This window comes from Nothoprocta perdicaria, unplaced genomic scaffold (genome assembly GCF_003342845.1).
Source record: "Nothoprocta perdicaria isolate Ctin4 unplaced genomic scaffold, notPer1 scaffold_4, whole genome shotgun sequence".
NCBI lineage: Eukaryota > Metazoa > Chordata > Aves > Tinamiformes > Tinamidae > Nothoprocta > Nothoprocta perdicaria.
The window spans coordinates 4,264,754-4,281,233 of NW_020455643.1; the positions used below are offsets into that span (position 1 = coordinate 4,264,754).

Below are 16,480 nucleotides of genomic sequence, written 5' to 3' on the forward strand. Positions count from 1 at the left end.
AAGAAGTTCTTTATTTCTGGCTATAAATCCTCTTTTCATCCTAAAACACCAGTGCTCGAGGGAGTCTGCTGCAGTRTCAACACGGCTAACTCGGAGGGGGGAACCCGGGTTTGGGAGCAGTAGCTGAGTTTTTGGGTGAGAGGAAGTCCCTGTTTGCAGAGAGCCTGGTGGCTTTGCAGGCTGCGTCTCGCGGGCTGGCTAATGTTCTCACTGCACACTTATCAACCGGTGCTGTTTGTACCAAAACACTCTTCTTCATTAGGCTAAATTGACAAAAACAGCAATCAAGCCACAACTTGAGACATAGGTATTTGCAGACATGGGTCTCCCTTCACCTCTACTGACTCGTTGGGTGATCCCCACTGAGAGTGCTGGGCTTGGGGGGCACAGGCAGCCCTGGGGGAACTGGCTTTGGAGCAATATATAGGGCACCCATCCCTATTTCCACCAAGTGCCTTCTCTGTGTGGCTCAATGTATATTTTATACATAAATATATATATATATATATATGAGGTGGAGTTTGTGCACCCCAGTGGGCTGATGCAGGAATCACTCTGTGTAATGCTGCAGCATTGTTTGTGGCTGATTCTCCTGGCTCCCCCCTGCCTTCAGAGCAAGGAGATCATCCGAATGGGAGCAGGGAGGCACGTTCCTGCAAGCAGGATGGCACCTTGCAGCCAGGCTGCTGCTCATGGCACCTTGCAGCCACTGCTGGCGCTTGGCTGCAGTAGTTACTGGTCACATATTTGGGGCTTACAGTGGKTTTTTCACTCTTTTTTTCACATCTCTCATCCCTTCCTCCTTCCCATGATTAAGGCTGGAGGGCTAAAACAGCGTGAAAGTGCCTGACCCTTTCTTTGTCCACCACCCCCAGAGCTGCAGCAGTGGGAGATGTTGCCAAARTAAAGAGCAGACGAGGCGTCTGGGGCCTGAGAGTTACTCTGTTGATTTYTATGCTTAATACTGACCCTTTACTCAGGTGCATCTCCAAGCAAAGCCCTCCCAGTTGAAAACAAGTGAAGATGCCAGCAAGGTGAGAAGAAACAAGGCATCRGCGGCGATAAATTAAGAGCTGAGTAATTGCCATGCCAGCCGGCGCGAGCGGACGCGAGATGCGGATGGCTTCTCCTCCCGCACGCCYGCCGGCCCGGAGAGGCTGACGTCAGAGCCGCAATCCGGCGCCGCGTGGGCCAGGCGCAGCGGCGGCTGCTGCAGCTCCGGGGAAGCCTTGTGCCGGCTGCTCCTCACGCCAGTGCTTTCCTCCCCAGGGCAGCCGCGTTGGGAGCTCCATGCGCCTGTTTCCACGCTGCCGAGCCCCAGTTGTGCTGTAGGAGCCGGTGCTGCCTCCCTTGCAAAGCCCTGCAGAGGGAGGTGACGGGCGGGTGCAGAGTCTATGGGGTCTGCTGCCTCCACTGCCAATTTGGGGCTCGGTTTCTATCTGCACTTGAGCAGGTCTAATGCAGCTGCACTTAGTTTAAAACAAAATCCTCTTCTCTCTTGCTCTTCTCTGCTGCTTTACCAGTGTTAGCATTGCTGCATGATGGCTAAAGCTCATTATCTGCATTTGGCAAATGAGCAAAATGGAAGAGGAATCGTTTAACTTCACCAAAAATGAAAGGAAAAGATGCAACACATCCAAAAATTGGTCCTGTGGACTTAGTATTCCTGCCTCGTATTCCTGCCTCTGCATAGGTGCAAGAAAATGTCCTAACAATATACACAGACAAGCTAGTAAAATGATTACAAAATTAGGAAATTATTACTAATATTATTAATATTATTTTATTCCCTCTCTCCAACCTTGCAGCAGTTTTTCTGCTGCCATACTCCTAATAAGTCACTTCTACCTGTGGAAAACAGTTTTGAGCCTGGCAGCCTGGTTTTGCAATTGTTTTCTCTTTTCTCAATTCAGGTTTAAGTGGTGCACAGCCTATGAAGAGGTGTAGGGCTGGATACAGGATATGCATCACAGCCCAAAAGGCAGCGCTGAAGTATTACACTGTAAGTAATGCAAAATGCATGAAGCTTTCCATCCGTGTGGGCAAAAAAAGCTATTTAACCACCAGAATGGGGCGGGGGGGAAGAGAATTATGAAGAAAGTGGTATAATCAATTTGCACATTTCTAAACAGGTCTAATTTGTCATTGTTGTCTCGAGACAGCAAAGTAAAAGCCTTAGAATTATAATGGTGCTGCTAATGCAGGGAAATGGCAAATCAATGGGCTGGAGAGCTAAGCAGAAGATGGGGAGCTAGTTCTGACCACTCTCCCTTACGGGAATGATGAAGTTGCACAAAATGCCTAAATTTGTTTCTCCATCGCTAAAATGGAGGCAGCAGTTATCTTAAAGGAGTGCCTGAGTGGTTAATTTTGTTGGGTTTTCTAAGGCAGCTGAGGAGAAACCATGCTAAAAACCCTCTTACTGTTCTTTTAGCTGTGTCTTGTTAAAATGATACTGCTTTTTCTCCTGTGCATGAGAATCTGCAAATGGATCCTTCGCTCCCTTTTATTCATGTTAGCAGCTCTATACCCCGAGCTGTCACAGACGAAAAAGGCAAGTTCCTAGTATTAAAGTATCTTCTCATTTTCATAGCAAATAGCCTGGTATTAGTAGCCTCTCAAGGTACGTGGGGATCAGTTTAGAAGTATGACTGCTGTTAGTGTTAATGCGGGTCRAGTGGTTGCAGCTTCTTGTTTGGAAATCTGGGCTTTTTCCTTTTTGGGGGAGCAATGATTTTCGATAATTACTGCTTTGATGAAACACAGATTTTATGTAAAGAGTCTCACTATGGACACGGGTGCCTTTGTACTACCAAAATGATTAGATCTGGATTCCCAGACAGTCTTTTCTGGAACCATATTAATTTAGAAATGTCTTTCCTTTAATAACAGGCAGGGAGAGGGCTCTGTAATTACTTGGTTGTTCTTTCTTTTTCTTTCTGTGCAGATCCATACTTTTGCCTCCTGGAATGGAAGTCATTAYGCTTTGCTCTAGGCTAACCAGGAGAGCTTTTTCATTTGACATAATTCACAAAATGGGTTATTTATTAATGTGTGAAGCTCTCTAACTAAACAAAATGGATTTTTAGACTTGCAAGATCTGGCTGATGCATCATTATGACAACTTATTTCATCGCTGGGTATTGCTTCAGATCTCGGTAGCAGAAACACATATTGCATCTTTGAGTAAAATCCTGATTTATGCTTTTGGTTTTATCTTCCAGATCAGAAAGAAATGAAGATCTGTGTTTCAAATACAGAATGTTGCCATTCACTTTTTTTTTTTTTTTTTTTAATTCAGGCTCAGCTTAATTTTAGGCTAGGCTTCTGGAGAACTAAAATTTGGGGTTTTTTTTTCTGTGTTTAAAGCAGCTCTTGTGTTCTGCATCAAGAAACTGGTGGGTTTTTTTTTTTTTTCCCCCTCTCAGAAGACTCTCATTTTCCAGCAGACGTTTTGGCTTACTTGAAAGTCCTTCCATGCAGTAACTGAGTAGGAGGCTCAACTGGTCTTATGCTATAAACACATCAGCCTTACAAACACAGTTCAGCTCTTTCTGCTTTTCAGATGCATCTCTCTTTTGCGTGCATGCATGGTACCATTAATAAATTACCATATTCCAGCAGCAATTCTGTGGACGTAACACGTTGCTGCCCTACTTCCATGATATTGTCTATCAACTAATGAATGCAAGAGAGTTTTTGGCAAAACGCATTGCTCAGAATAAACTAGAAAGATGCACTCTTTAATTCACAGCCTACTAGCATCTCCAGAACGAGTAATAGTAGTATATGTGTATCTATGGGGTTTTTTTTTGCACATAGGGAGTCTAAAGCTGTATGGGAATTTGTGTGGTTGTAGTTTATGTCTCAAAATYCCTCAGCAGAAGTGTGAGGTAGATTTGATGCACTTCCAACAATGTGAATAGCAGTTCCTGCAGCTTCTACTACTTGTTTGGCTGCTTATTATTATTCACTAGGACAAAATATCCTTGCCTTACATGACTAATACTCCTGCATTTCAACACATCTGATCATATGAGTAATGTGAGCATAAGTTGCTCAGAGAAGAAGAGGATTTATAATAGATTCTCTCTGCRTTTAGTCATCTGTCATCGTAGGTTAAGCAAGCGCGTTGCAACACCCAGGTAGTGTGTGGTGTGAATAATACCTGGCCGTGTAGCGTGAGTGCTTCTTGACATCTCCCAGGGGGTGAATTATGAATGCACATCTAAGACTAATTGAGGAATGAGGATGTTACTAGTAAAGTAGGGTTCAGTGAAGAATTATATGTTCTTMAATATGCTAATAGCACAAAAATTAGGGTGCTACACAAAAATGTCTGGAGATGCCCTTGCGCAGCAAGGGAAACGGCACAAACAGGCATGATGGCTTTTTCCAAAAAAAATGTACTTGTCTTTGAAGCCCTGGTAGCTAACTGTGTGCTTGCTCTTAGCCTACCTCACTGGTGGCACCACAAAACCTGGCCTCTTTCCGAGAGGTGACGCATTTTATCTCCCAGCTGGGTCTCCACAGGGTGAGTTGCCCAGCCTAGCATCAGTAACTCAACTGCTGAGTTACAGGCACATCGTTAAAAGAGAAGGAGTAGAGATGCTGAGATGTTCTTAATACAGCCCTTGTTTGTGTTGGAGTTCTCAGCCAAGGGACCTTGATATGTTCCTGCTTTGTATTTTAATTTACTTAATGCAGAGCTGATGGCCCTATTTATTAATTGCCTAYCTCTTGGTCCCCATGGCTTCCGCAGCTGGCTAATGAGCTGGTGTCTGAGGACCGTGCTCGGATACTTGCTGTTGCCTAGGGGCCTTTGGAGAGGTGCTTACGTGCCCTGACGCGTCCCCAGCGCAGGGCTGAAGAGGTGTGGGGAGCCTCACGTCAACATCTGCTCCTCCTTCCCCAAGAAGAACTGGCAGTGGAAGCCTGAATTTCCCTCACTGACAGACCAGCGTGTCCGCGTCCTGCCTGGAGGGCCACCTCGTGGGRAGGTGAGAAGCGGAATAGCTCGGTCTCCCCAGGTGTGAAGGTGATTAATAAGCTGCTCATCTTGGGCAGCAGAGGCGGTGCTGAGGTCCTCACGCTGCATAGCCTGTTCTGGAGGTGCTGAGTGCAGGGGAATGGCTGCTTGTTTGGTATTACTTAACAAGTCACCAATTAAGGTCCAACCAATAATGCTCCTAAGCATGAGTTTAAGCCTAAATCTTGTTGCTGTTGAGGGCACACAAACATGGTAGGGCCACACTCAGGTTTGAAGCACAGGCTGAATAATTTTGCTAAATAAGTCGCAACCCTTATTTAGGAGCGGACTGAACTACCAGCCAGTTTCACCAGCTAACACATATGGCAGGAGAAGCCAGTGGCTACTGCAAGGGCCCATGCTCCATACAAAACAAAATTGGAACAAAATGCTCCATATGTGCTTTTCCACTGAGGGCATGCGGGGATCAGCCTGAAGGCCTTCTCCAGCACTGCTTCCTTTGATCCCCCGGGAGCTATAACTCTGTTAACGTCTGCAGGATTTGGCTCTCAGTGAGCAAATAATTCTTTACTATAAAATGACTGGCATTAAAGATATTACTTTGGTGCATATGCTACAGACCTACCTTTGGTTTGTAAAATTGTGCATTGGAGGTAAATTGAATAGCACGTGAATGGCTTTTCAGCTTCGTATAGATCTGTCTCACCCTGTTCACGTGTGGATTGAATGCACTTATTTTTTTTTAATGTTTATATAGTTTTGACACAGATCCTGCTTTAGACACTCATAGCATAAAAACTATAGCTCTTTCGGCAGTAATCCCTTTCCCTGTAAGGAACAGACCACTTAACCCTGTAATCTATACTCTGGAGCTGGAGTGCAGCTTTTGAAGCCCTGTGCGGTGAAAGCTGCGCTTTTGTTCACCTGCCAGGTAGATTTAATTTATGGCATTATGTCTTTCGGTAAATTATTGATACAAGAGTCACGCAGAATAACACAAACAACAAGATCACGTGCTGCGTGGCTCCACCTCACTGTTTGTGTTTTGTGAGCGCCTGGGCTTCACTTTGATAGATTTATTGCAGGAAAAAAAACAGTCCTCTCCTAGGAAGGCTCCTGTCTGGTGACAGAAAGCAGTCGAATACAGTCAAAGTATCAACCCTCGTGGGAACACCAGCCCCCACTGAGCTCATGCTGATGACCCTACAGTCTAGAGTCATAGGACACATATATAATAAGAACTATTGCTAAATAATGGAAGGCAGTTTCCAGTTAACATTCATGACTTAGCTCTATCCCATTGAACCTCTCATAAATTAAAAGTGTTTTATGAATGTCTATGGCTGGGCAGAGTGAGGCTGGAATCTAAGCCCAGTGGATAGTTTAACAAAWTCAGTAGCCTCACTCTGGGCTCAGACAAGTCTGGTCTCTCACCATTAGTATTTCACTAGGCTTTCATATCCATAGGAGTCAGCTGAAAGTGCTTGCCATATTCCTTCAGTCTGAATTCTTTGCTTTTCTAAATCATGCCAGGTTTGGTCCTGACCATGGCTTAACACTTTATAGACAGCTGATCTGGGAGTGATATTTTTGACCAAATTTAAGGGATACAAAACCAGCCCTCCCTGCCAGCTTCTTTGCATGACATAATGGGTCCACTGACCCACACAAATGAAAAGGTATTTGGTTCTTTTTATACTCTTGCTTTTAAAGCTTCTTGATAATCCAAACAATGTTCTGGTTAGATGTATACCTTATTAAGATCATAACTGTTCTATCATTCTGAAGACAAAATTTTGATTTTTTGGAGCTAGAGAGCTTGTGAAATTAAGTATATCCTGTTACAGAGTACTCTGCTGTCCTCTTAATTAAATCACAGTGGCTTTTTGTTTTTGCATAAAGCCCCTAGGATTGAACTTATATCTGAAAAAGCTCCTGCCATCCTATTTGTTTGAATGTTGGAAAGGTTCACAGGAAAGTCATCAGTTTAGTCACTGAGAGATGAACATTTTAAGGCATTTTTGTCCTTATTCAAGCACTTCTCCATTATTCTTTCACTAATTCACAGCCTGTTGCAGATATGACCTCCATCCTCGTCTCCTCAAACACACACTATACATCTGACTTTAACTTGAGTGAACCCAGGCTGCCCAGTCCTCCTCATCACTTATTGCTCATCAGTCTCAGTGTTTATTTGGCAAGGTTTAGCATCTCTGGCACTTGGAAGTACCAACAGCATTAGGGTTTTGGGCCTATGCCCGTAGATGCCTGCAAGAAACCCTGCTCCCCTCTGCTTATACAACAAGGATTCCCCATGGAGGACTATGCTTTGAGAACAGTTAATTAGTCAGTTTAATCTAGGTAACTGTGCACGCTGATCCTGTTTTCATTTTTAATATGTTGGTAAGCAAAGATATGTCATGTACCTTATCTAGGTATATCAATGTAACAAATATATAAAAATACCTTTGTCAAACGGACTTTCAATCTCACAGCAATTTTTGGTCAATTAAACAAATACCTTGACATGCTAAACCATGCTTACCTACTACTTAGGGACACAGCGAGGATTAATTAGTTAATAGACTAGATTAAATTAGGGCTGCCCTATTGAATGGAGTTTTTTTTTTTTTTTTCTTAGGAGGAGGAAAACATAATACTGCTTCTTCACCCTCCCAAGAGTCTGGTCAGGTTTAGAGAGCCCTCTGGACACCATCTGCCACAGGAAGTCACTGTCTAAGCTCGCATTTAATAGACAAGGAAAACCTGAGGTGAGGAGCAGTTCTGGGGGAAACACAAAAGSCATGAGGAATCTCAAGCAGCAACGCGCTGCTGAAACACAGCGACCCGGGGTTAGGCAGGCAGACGGTCGGTGCTCGGCAGTCCGAAAATACCCCTGTGGAATCAATAAGCAGCACCGGGGCCGGGGTGACGTAAAAGGCAAGATAACTCCATTACGAGGCCTGGAGTCAGAGGGAGTTTTGTGCCGCTGGAGCGGTGATGGGCCCGGAGCGCTGGGGGGTGCGCGATGCCCCGGGGGGGTGCGGGGTGGGCGCGGACAGGGGCTGTGCTGCAGCCCGGGTCGGGTGCGGGTGCGGGTGCGGGGTCCGGTCCGCCCCGCGCGCGGGACTCGCCCCGCGCCCGCCCAGCGGAGCTTCAGCACCGCGGACAGCGGCCGCGCCCGGCCGGCCGGGGGGCGGCCCGCGGGGGGCAGGGGGGACAGGGGGTAAACGGGGGGACAAGCAGGACACGCGGAGCTGCCCCCAAACACGAGGGCTTTTCCGATGCCGCCGGAGTCATCCCCAGCGCCGCGTTCGCMCAGCCCGGCTGTGGCGGATCCCGGTCCCCGGGATGTCTCCGGGGCGCCGCGCGGAGCTGGGCAGCCCCAGCCGGGCTGGGCGCTCGCCCTTGGCCCCCATCTCACATTCCCTCCGCGCTCACAGCCCTCCCGCCGCCTCTTCATCCCCCTGGGACCCCCGCTCCCCCGCCTTGCTCTCACTTTCGGTTTTGGGGGTCTCGGTAGCCTGCAGCGAGGGAGCTGCCGATGCAGAGGGGCCGGCGGCTCCTGCATYCCCTCGCGGCGCTGCCTATGGATCCCGTGCCCCGCCATCCCTCCCGCCGCCTCCGCTCCTCAGCAGCGGGCTCAGCCGGTGCCGGCGGGGCCGGGGTCCCCCAGAGGAGCCCGGGGTGCCGCGCACCCCCCCGGGACCGTCCCCCCGAGCCCCCCCCCGGGGCCGCGGGCACTCACCGGGGGCGGCTGCGCTGCTGCAGGCGGCGGGGGGGCTGCGCTGGGCACGGGCGGCTCCGCGCCCGGCCGCGCACGCAGGGCCCGGGGAGGCGGGAGGGAGGGAGCCCGGGTGGAGAGAGGGAGGAGAGAGGGGAGGAGGGATGGGAGGAGGGAGAGAGGGAGGGAGGATGGAGGAGAGAGCGGGCGGGGGGGGAGGGAGGATGATGGAGCGAGGAGGGATGGAGGAGGGATGGAGGAGGGAGGGCGCTGCAGCTCCTCGCTCCCCCGTCACCTGCCGCACGGCACCCGCCGGCCGCACCGCGCGCGGAGGTGCCCCGGAGCCGCCGTCAGCCGGGTCCCCTGCGCTGCCCCGGTGCCTGGATGCAGGAGCACGGAGCCCTCTGCACACTGCCCAGCTCCCCGGGAGCACCTCTCCCGCTCACTCCCCAGGGATCAAGGGGCAGAGGCTGGAAAAACTCCCGCTTTGTTTTCTCTTTGAACCACTTAGTGAGATTTGGGTGCTAATGCCGTAATCCTGGAACAGGCAGAATTAGGGCTAAAGCAAGGTTGTGTGGCCGCACTGCYCTGCACGGTGGCTGGGAGGGAAGGACACACAGACCATGGTCTCCGTGTGATCCCTGCCTGCAGCTTGGCCTGCTGCGAGGAGCCGAGCTTCCATTCACAGTATTCAGGTGCAGAATGTTTTATATAGAGGTGTGCATAAATATAAATGTATATACGCAATACATCTAGGTAAAGCTGCCTTTGAGGACAGCGGAGGTTCATGCTAAAAATGTATTTTTTCATCTTGCTTTTTTTCCCATAATTTTTCCAATTTGCTTCCAGAAATGTTCCCTTTATATCCTAAATGGTCTAATCTCCAGTGATGTTTGGAGAGGAACAGATTCAGCCTCTATAAAAGCTGCATGCCAAAAATTCCACCATCCTCCTGGAAGTGGGAAGTGCCCCGGTGGGAAGAGGCTTTCCATCCTCTAAGCATCAAARTCTGTAATTCCTGGTAAATCTGAGCCGTGGTGCCCTTTGGCTTCTGCTCCCCTCAGGAAGCCATCAGGAATCACATTGCTGGTGACCAGTGACCTTCTGGGATGCAGCACAGACAAACCTGCCCGGGATGTCAGCGACCTCGTCTGTGCCCRGAGGGACCTGAGCGGCTTCTCCCATCCCCTTTCCAACAGGAATTGCTGTGSTCTCTTCTGGCCCTTTCCAGGTGATGCCATCTTTGCCTCTCTTTCTTATCCAGCTCCTTCCTTTCTCCAGCTTTGCTTTYCTCCCTTGATCCCTCCCTCTGAGAAGAATTTGGCAGCATCTCTTTTCCCAAATAAAGGACAGGAAAGGTCCTTTTCCAGGTGGTTCCTGGCCAGCAGAAAGTGYCATCACTGATGACACACTCCCTTCCTTTCCTGATGCTCTGCACAGTCACTTGCTTCCCCAGCAGCCTGTGGGGTGAAATGAAAACGAGCTCTCAGCCCTGATCCCCTCTGTGAACCACAGAGTCTCTCTTTTCTCTGCCTGAAAACCAGGGATTATGAGTAAAAATAGTACAGTTTCCTCAAAACAATTTCCTCTCAAAAAGACTGTTTCCACAAAACTTTTTTTTTTCTTTCCCCAAAAGTGAGCTGATTTGAGCCATTTCCAAAGAGAATGTGTTTGAAAAAATGCCTTTGTAAAGGTGAAGCTGCTTTAGGAAAAAAAAAAATTTTTTTGATCAGAAATCACACTTCAAATCAGCACGTGAATTTGGGATTACTGTCTATTTTAAAACGTAGGCTCCCGAGCTCTGCTGGACGCTCATGTGGAAAAGTTGTGGAGTTTTTCCCTTGTTCTCCTCTCCCTAGGCTGCAGCCTCTCTGGTGGCTGCTGTTGGGCAGATGGCACCGAAGGCACAAGCTCAGCAGCGCTCTTGTCCTTTAGAAAAGGCACTCCAGAGCGTCCATTCTCCTTCAGGAAAGATGGATGTGTTTGYCCCCAAGGCCATGTTTGTCAATCCGTTGCCAGCTCTCCATGACTGGAGGTACTTGGACTTTTCACAGAGGTCTCTGCACGGTCTGCAGGTTGGAGATCCAGGGTTGCTGTGTGGCAGGGCTGGGAGTCTGCCTAGATCCGGGATCACAGGATGCATCACAGCACAGCAGGAGCTCCCGCATGTCTCACGCTCCGCGGCGTCTCCAAGCAGAGTCCAGGTGCAGTCCTGCAGGAGCGTCAGTGGTTTTAGGAACATGGCCAGAACGCTCGATCAGGTTTTGTCTTTTGCCTCAGTTGAAAACCCAGCGGGTGTGAGTAGCCAGCAGGGTCAAAGTGGTGGGAGCTTTACTGTAGGAGGATAGGAGGAGGGATTAATCTTGCTGCCTCATCTCCAGCTGATGACTCGCAGTATGAGGAACACCAAAGTGAGGAGGGATAGTCTTGTAATTTAAACCCTGATTGAGACTTCGGAAAACCTCTCTGGAGTTGCCGGCTCCGTTACAGGTTTCTCATGTGAATTTCATTATTCTTTGTGCTTTCAAAGCTGGGAAATGACAGTGAAAACACTGCCCAGGCCCACGGGTGCCACCTGCATAGGCTCAAGCTCTTCCTCTCAGTGCTCTCATGGGATCCTGACCTCATGTGGGGCACATCAGTGGGCAGGTGATGTTAGTTGGGCAGATGACAGAGAATCAGCTGGGAACATGTAGCACCTTGGCTGGTCCCTGGATGGATCCATCTCCTCCTGGACCCCTGGGACATGAGACTGCAGCTCTCTGGGACATGACTGCTGCTCCTGGGGTGGCTTTGGCACTCTTTGGTTGCAGCTTACAGCGCTTGGGTGGAGAACATGGAACAACTGCTCCCATCCGACACCTTGCACGCTCACATGGAGACCAGGTACCCGAGTGTTGAAGTCGTTACCATCAGAGCTGTGTCTGAGCATCCCACCCAGCTCCAGGCTGGCATTTCTGGCAGACTCTTCCCTATCAGCAGCACGTAGACATGATGCCCTCAGTTGTGTCAGCACCATCCATCGCACGGGGCATCACAACGGCCGGGCTCCCCTTGGCACAGGGCAGGGATACGTCTGGATATACCGCTCTTGTCCCCCGCTCCGCTCCCTGCTGCATCYCTGGGCACGGCTGCGACAGGGATGCGGCGGCGTGTGGGGAGCTGGGCAAGGCGCTGCTGGAGCCGGAGGGGATTAAACGATTCAGTGTTTGGAGGCTGCAGCTGGAGATTTAAAGGACCAGATGCTGCTTTTTTTTTTTTTTTTTTTCACTTTCTCCAGAGAAGATTGTTTTTAATAACAAAAATGGGCAGAAGTGTGCGCATTGCCTTTCATTTCTCTTTGCTCTATGGTTTGATACTAGTATTTCATCAGGGAAGAACGAGCCGCAAAAACAGGTCACTTATCTTTCCATCACATAAAACTTGCTGTGTTGCTAAGTGTCGGCTGCTGCCCTTCTGCATGTGCATGCTCTCTGCATGCTTTAGCTTTTACTAATTTCAGTTGATATAGCAAGAGTGCAGCGAGCTGCAGGTTTTAGGCTTGGTTACCTGTGCTGAGAGGTCACAGCTAGTGCATCATATAGCACGGGAAGGATTTTTAAGCTCATCAGAAGCCTGGAAGGATCTTGCTTCCAAGCATGTGGCTAGGATAACCACATGCCTATGTACCGGAAGCTATTGTTAATTCAGGTCTTCTCTAAATGATGTCACTGCAGTCTGGTTTGGATTCGTGGACCAATCCTCTATATGAGAGCCTCTCTATAGGAGAACAGTCATATTGAAAGGCAAAGAGATTTGTGTACTTCTTTAGCAAACAGAAGATTTAGCACTTTGGAAATCTGCTTTCTTACCAGATACTGACAGTTCCTATGATCCAGGGCCAGGTGAGGCTTTGTCCCCTYGTTTGGGAGTCCTGCCCTGTGCAAGGCTCTAGCATTGCTGCGTTGCACCGGGAGCAACCATCAGCAACAGTGAATCCGCCTTCCTGCCTGAGCATCCCTGATCCTGTTGCAGTATGCGGGTGAGATAAAGAGAGCATATAATTGTAATGGAAGCAAAAGTCTGGGTTTTTTAGTGAAAAGGGCAGATGTGTCCACTCTGCTTGACRGACATTTGCTAATCTCAGTCTAAAAGCCTCTCTACTACTTTGCCAGTTACAAGCTCTCAGCACTGAGGGACTGGTTCATGATGGTGTTCTGAGGCCAAGACTTGGGCAAGAAGACACATGTCCTAGTGGGGGTTACATGCCATSAAAAAGGATGTATTGCCCCAGGATGTCTTGATGTAGAGGCTCTAGTGGGACCTGGCTTGCACCGCTGCAAAGCTGCATGTGCCAGAGCAGGTGATGGTCTCCATCTGGTCTCTGCTGCCCATTGCAAGGGGCAGGAGTGTCCTGTTCATTGTGGGGCTSCCCATGTGCAGGAGAAGCTGTTTCTGGCAGCCTGAGAAAACAGGGGCAGCCCCAAGTGTGCTTGTTTACCTTTTATACACTAAGTAACCTGCATCCTCCAGCTGAGAGCGCCAGGTTTAAAATAGTGCTCCTCGGGGTATTTCAGCTTTCAGTTGCTCATTTTCACTGGAGACTGAGCTGCTGAAGAGAATATTTTCTTTGAATTTTAGCTGCTTGGTTTATCCATCTTCCTGCTGATAATGGACAGAGCCTTGTCCATACCAGGGCTTGACACGAGGCTGCTGTTTGAACACAGGCTTTTGCTTCGCACGCAAATGTGTGAGTTCGTTGCTTGGTGTTTGCTTTAGCCAAAAGCACAGAAAGTTCAAGTAAGCAATGCAGCAAAACCCTGCGTGTCCCAGAAAGCTCCTGTCCTCCCAGGAGCCAGCCCTGGAGAAAAGCCTTGGCTCCTGATATCCCGCAGACTCAAAAAAGGGGTCTCAGGAATTTGGCAAGAGTGCGCTACATGTCTTCTCAGTAAGTAGGTGGCACYGTGGAAACAAGATGACTGTTCTGATTTGTGATCAATGACATTTCCACTGATCTGCTGTCCCAGGGTGGTCCCTTCCTGCCCAACACAAAGACGAGGGCAGTGCGGAGAAGAGCGGGAGCTGGAGATGAGGACCTTCTGCAGGGAGCTGCTCTTTGGATCAAGTGCAATTTCTCAGGTGAGATTCAGCTAAGATGTTTTGGAGAGGACACTCCATGTCTGCTCRAGCTTCGGATTGTCATTTTGGGTCTCAGTTGAAGGGCGATGGATCAAAACCTGCATCTCTGAAGTCACCGTGGATTTAATATCATAATGTAGYCTTGGCAAAATGCTTCTTGGAAGGGAAGAGTGGCCCCTATTGAATTACGCTGCTTAAAATCTCTTATTCAAGAGCTGGCAGGGCCTGGTGCAGCTCTGCTTACAAGAGATAAGATCGTAGCCTGAGGTAGCACAACTTTTGGTTTTAATTTGGCATTCATTATATCATTATCAGCGCTCAGGGTCGCAGATCACTTACGGAGCTGCTCAGGGGATAAGCAGCACCTTGCCTCCTTGGACCRGGCCCATCTGTGAGCACTGGGGAGTCTACACATGCCCCATATGCTGGGCTTTGGGACAAGGGCTTGGCTGGGGCTTTGGGGTCTGAGACTTCTGGTAGAGGTTCCTGTRTTATGGAGCAAGCATCCTGATTGCTCACGTCCCCAGGAGACAGCCAACTGTGTCCGCTTGGTGCAGCAAAGATTGAGTGACTGAAGGGTTGAATGAYTGTAGGGAAGTTGTCAGGCTGGAGTGGTAAACGTGCTGAGTTTTCACCCCTGCTAATCCGGTTCCTTGGTGCCCCAAGCTGAGTCCCCAGCTCCAGGGTTTCTCCAGCCCTTGTCCTTCCTGTTCTGATGTCCCCCAACACCTACCAGCCCACCTGGATCTCACCACTTCTCTGCTGTACCAGGCAAATGGGATTGTGTGAATTATGCAGCCTCTTCGTGGCCCTCATCTGATACACGAGTGTGTTCTGTCCATGAACGTACCCCCGAAAGGCTTTGAAAATAATGCAAAARAAGGAACACAAACCAGATGGCTTCTCCATGAAAATTAAGATAGGATTTCAGATTATTTTGTGTATCTTCTAGTAACTGAAAATAGCCTCCTTTCTGTTTGTTGAGGCAAACAAGATGAGACGTTAATATGCACACCATGGCAGTAAATAGGTTTCAAGTAAGCTTCTGCAGGAGTGGGGGAGGATGTAGTACAGCATGCTTTTCATTACTGATGTGCCACTTAGTATTCAAAAAAAAATCTGTTATTAAAGCACAGGAACATTGGAGAGTCAAGAAAAAATACAGCAATTTTTCTACTGGTCTGTAGCCAGAAATACTGTTCTTTTTTTCCTTTTCCTTTTTTTTTTTTTTTTTCCAGAACAGGAGTTAAATAATACTACCACTTCTCATTCAGTTAGATATAAGGTTAAGAAAGTGCTTATCTGGGGGAATGATGAATGATTTTTGAATTGGCTCAGGATTAAATACGGTGTAGCTTTGGAAAGCAGTTGAATAAATGAAACGCTGTTTGAGTCGACCCACTCTGGGCTTGACTACTTTTTAATTATTATTTTTTTGGCCGTTACCTTTGTACATTTATTTTAAATGCCTGCCTTATGAAAATTGCATCTCATGGAAAATCCAGTGGGATTTTCCTCAGACAAGTAAATGCCTTCTATGAAAAAAGCCATGCATAATTTCAGGCGATGGCTTCAGTCTCATGAAACTAGTGATGAACTGAACTGGAAAGTAGCATTAAATAAGGACTTATTTATAGGATTGTATTATAGGATTCTTTATATGGATTTTTTATAGGATTCCAAGGAGCCTCTAAACACCCGTTGCCTGAATTCCACGTTTCCACTCTTGTTCACAAGACAGCAGAAGCTGCCCAAAACTCTGCACCATGCACAGGGCACCCAGTGCCTGGAAGCCACTTAAATACATTTTAGATATACATCTCTGCATTGACTTTTGACATCCCATGGGCGTGTTAAACCATCACCCTGGCATTTCTATGAGGTTTCTGGCACTGAAGCATACAGGACAGGATCCAGGATGATAGGGTATGATGGATTTTTGACTCTTTCCAGTCTTCACTACGGAAATAGTTATGTTTATCAGTATAATCAGTTTGTGTATGTTGTTTTTATTGAAACAAAGYGGTGTTTCATTGATTAAGAGTAAATAACAGTTTACTTAAAACTTCCCAAATAAAGCTAAATTGCTCTGAATAAATTGATTCTTAAAGTAAAATCTGACCACCCAGCACTTTGTGTAAAGATTTTCTTTAAGATAACCAGGGTGCAGCTTCTTCCCTGCGGACCCAAGTTGCCGCCCATGGAGTTTATCCAAGCAGATCTTCTACTTTTACAGTAGCAGAGCTCTGTGCACTTAAACCTGAGCTGAACCTGCCCTCCTTGCTTTCCAAGGTTCCTTTCTGATGTTTTTTCAATTTGGAGATTGTATATTTCTGACATACTGTAAATGTAGAGCTGGGTGTTTTAATCCCTGTCAATGACAGCCCTTGCTAACCTGATCATCCCATGCAGCAGTTGGTTTGTTTTCCTTTTGCATTGGGCTCATGACATCTTCTGATGAGTGAGAGGGGATGTGACTCATCAGTATCTTCTGGATGAGCTGGCCAGAAATTATACATGGCTGTTAACAATCTTTTTGTACGTTAATACTTAAGTAAGTGGGATTGTGATTGGCTTTGTGTCATGCTTGCTGTCGAATGCGGCTGCTTGGCTGCTCTTGGGAAATGGTCTCAACCCTTRTCCCATGC

At 47.9% G+C, this 16,480-nt stretch overlaps 1 long non-coding RNA gene across 1 annotated transcript; it reads left to right on the forward strand.

The window, feature by feature from the left end:
- The first annotated feature begins 11,550 nt into the window (after positions 1–11,550).
- On the forward strand, positions 11,551–15,784 carry LOC112952566. Its single transcript, XR_003250423.1, has 3 exons — positions 11,551–11,600; positions 13,721–13,832; positions 15,508–15,784. It is a non-coding gene; the product is annotated as an uncharacterized LOC112952566 (long non-coding RNA).
- The last annotated feature ends 696 nt before the right edge of the window (positions 15,785–16,480 follow it).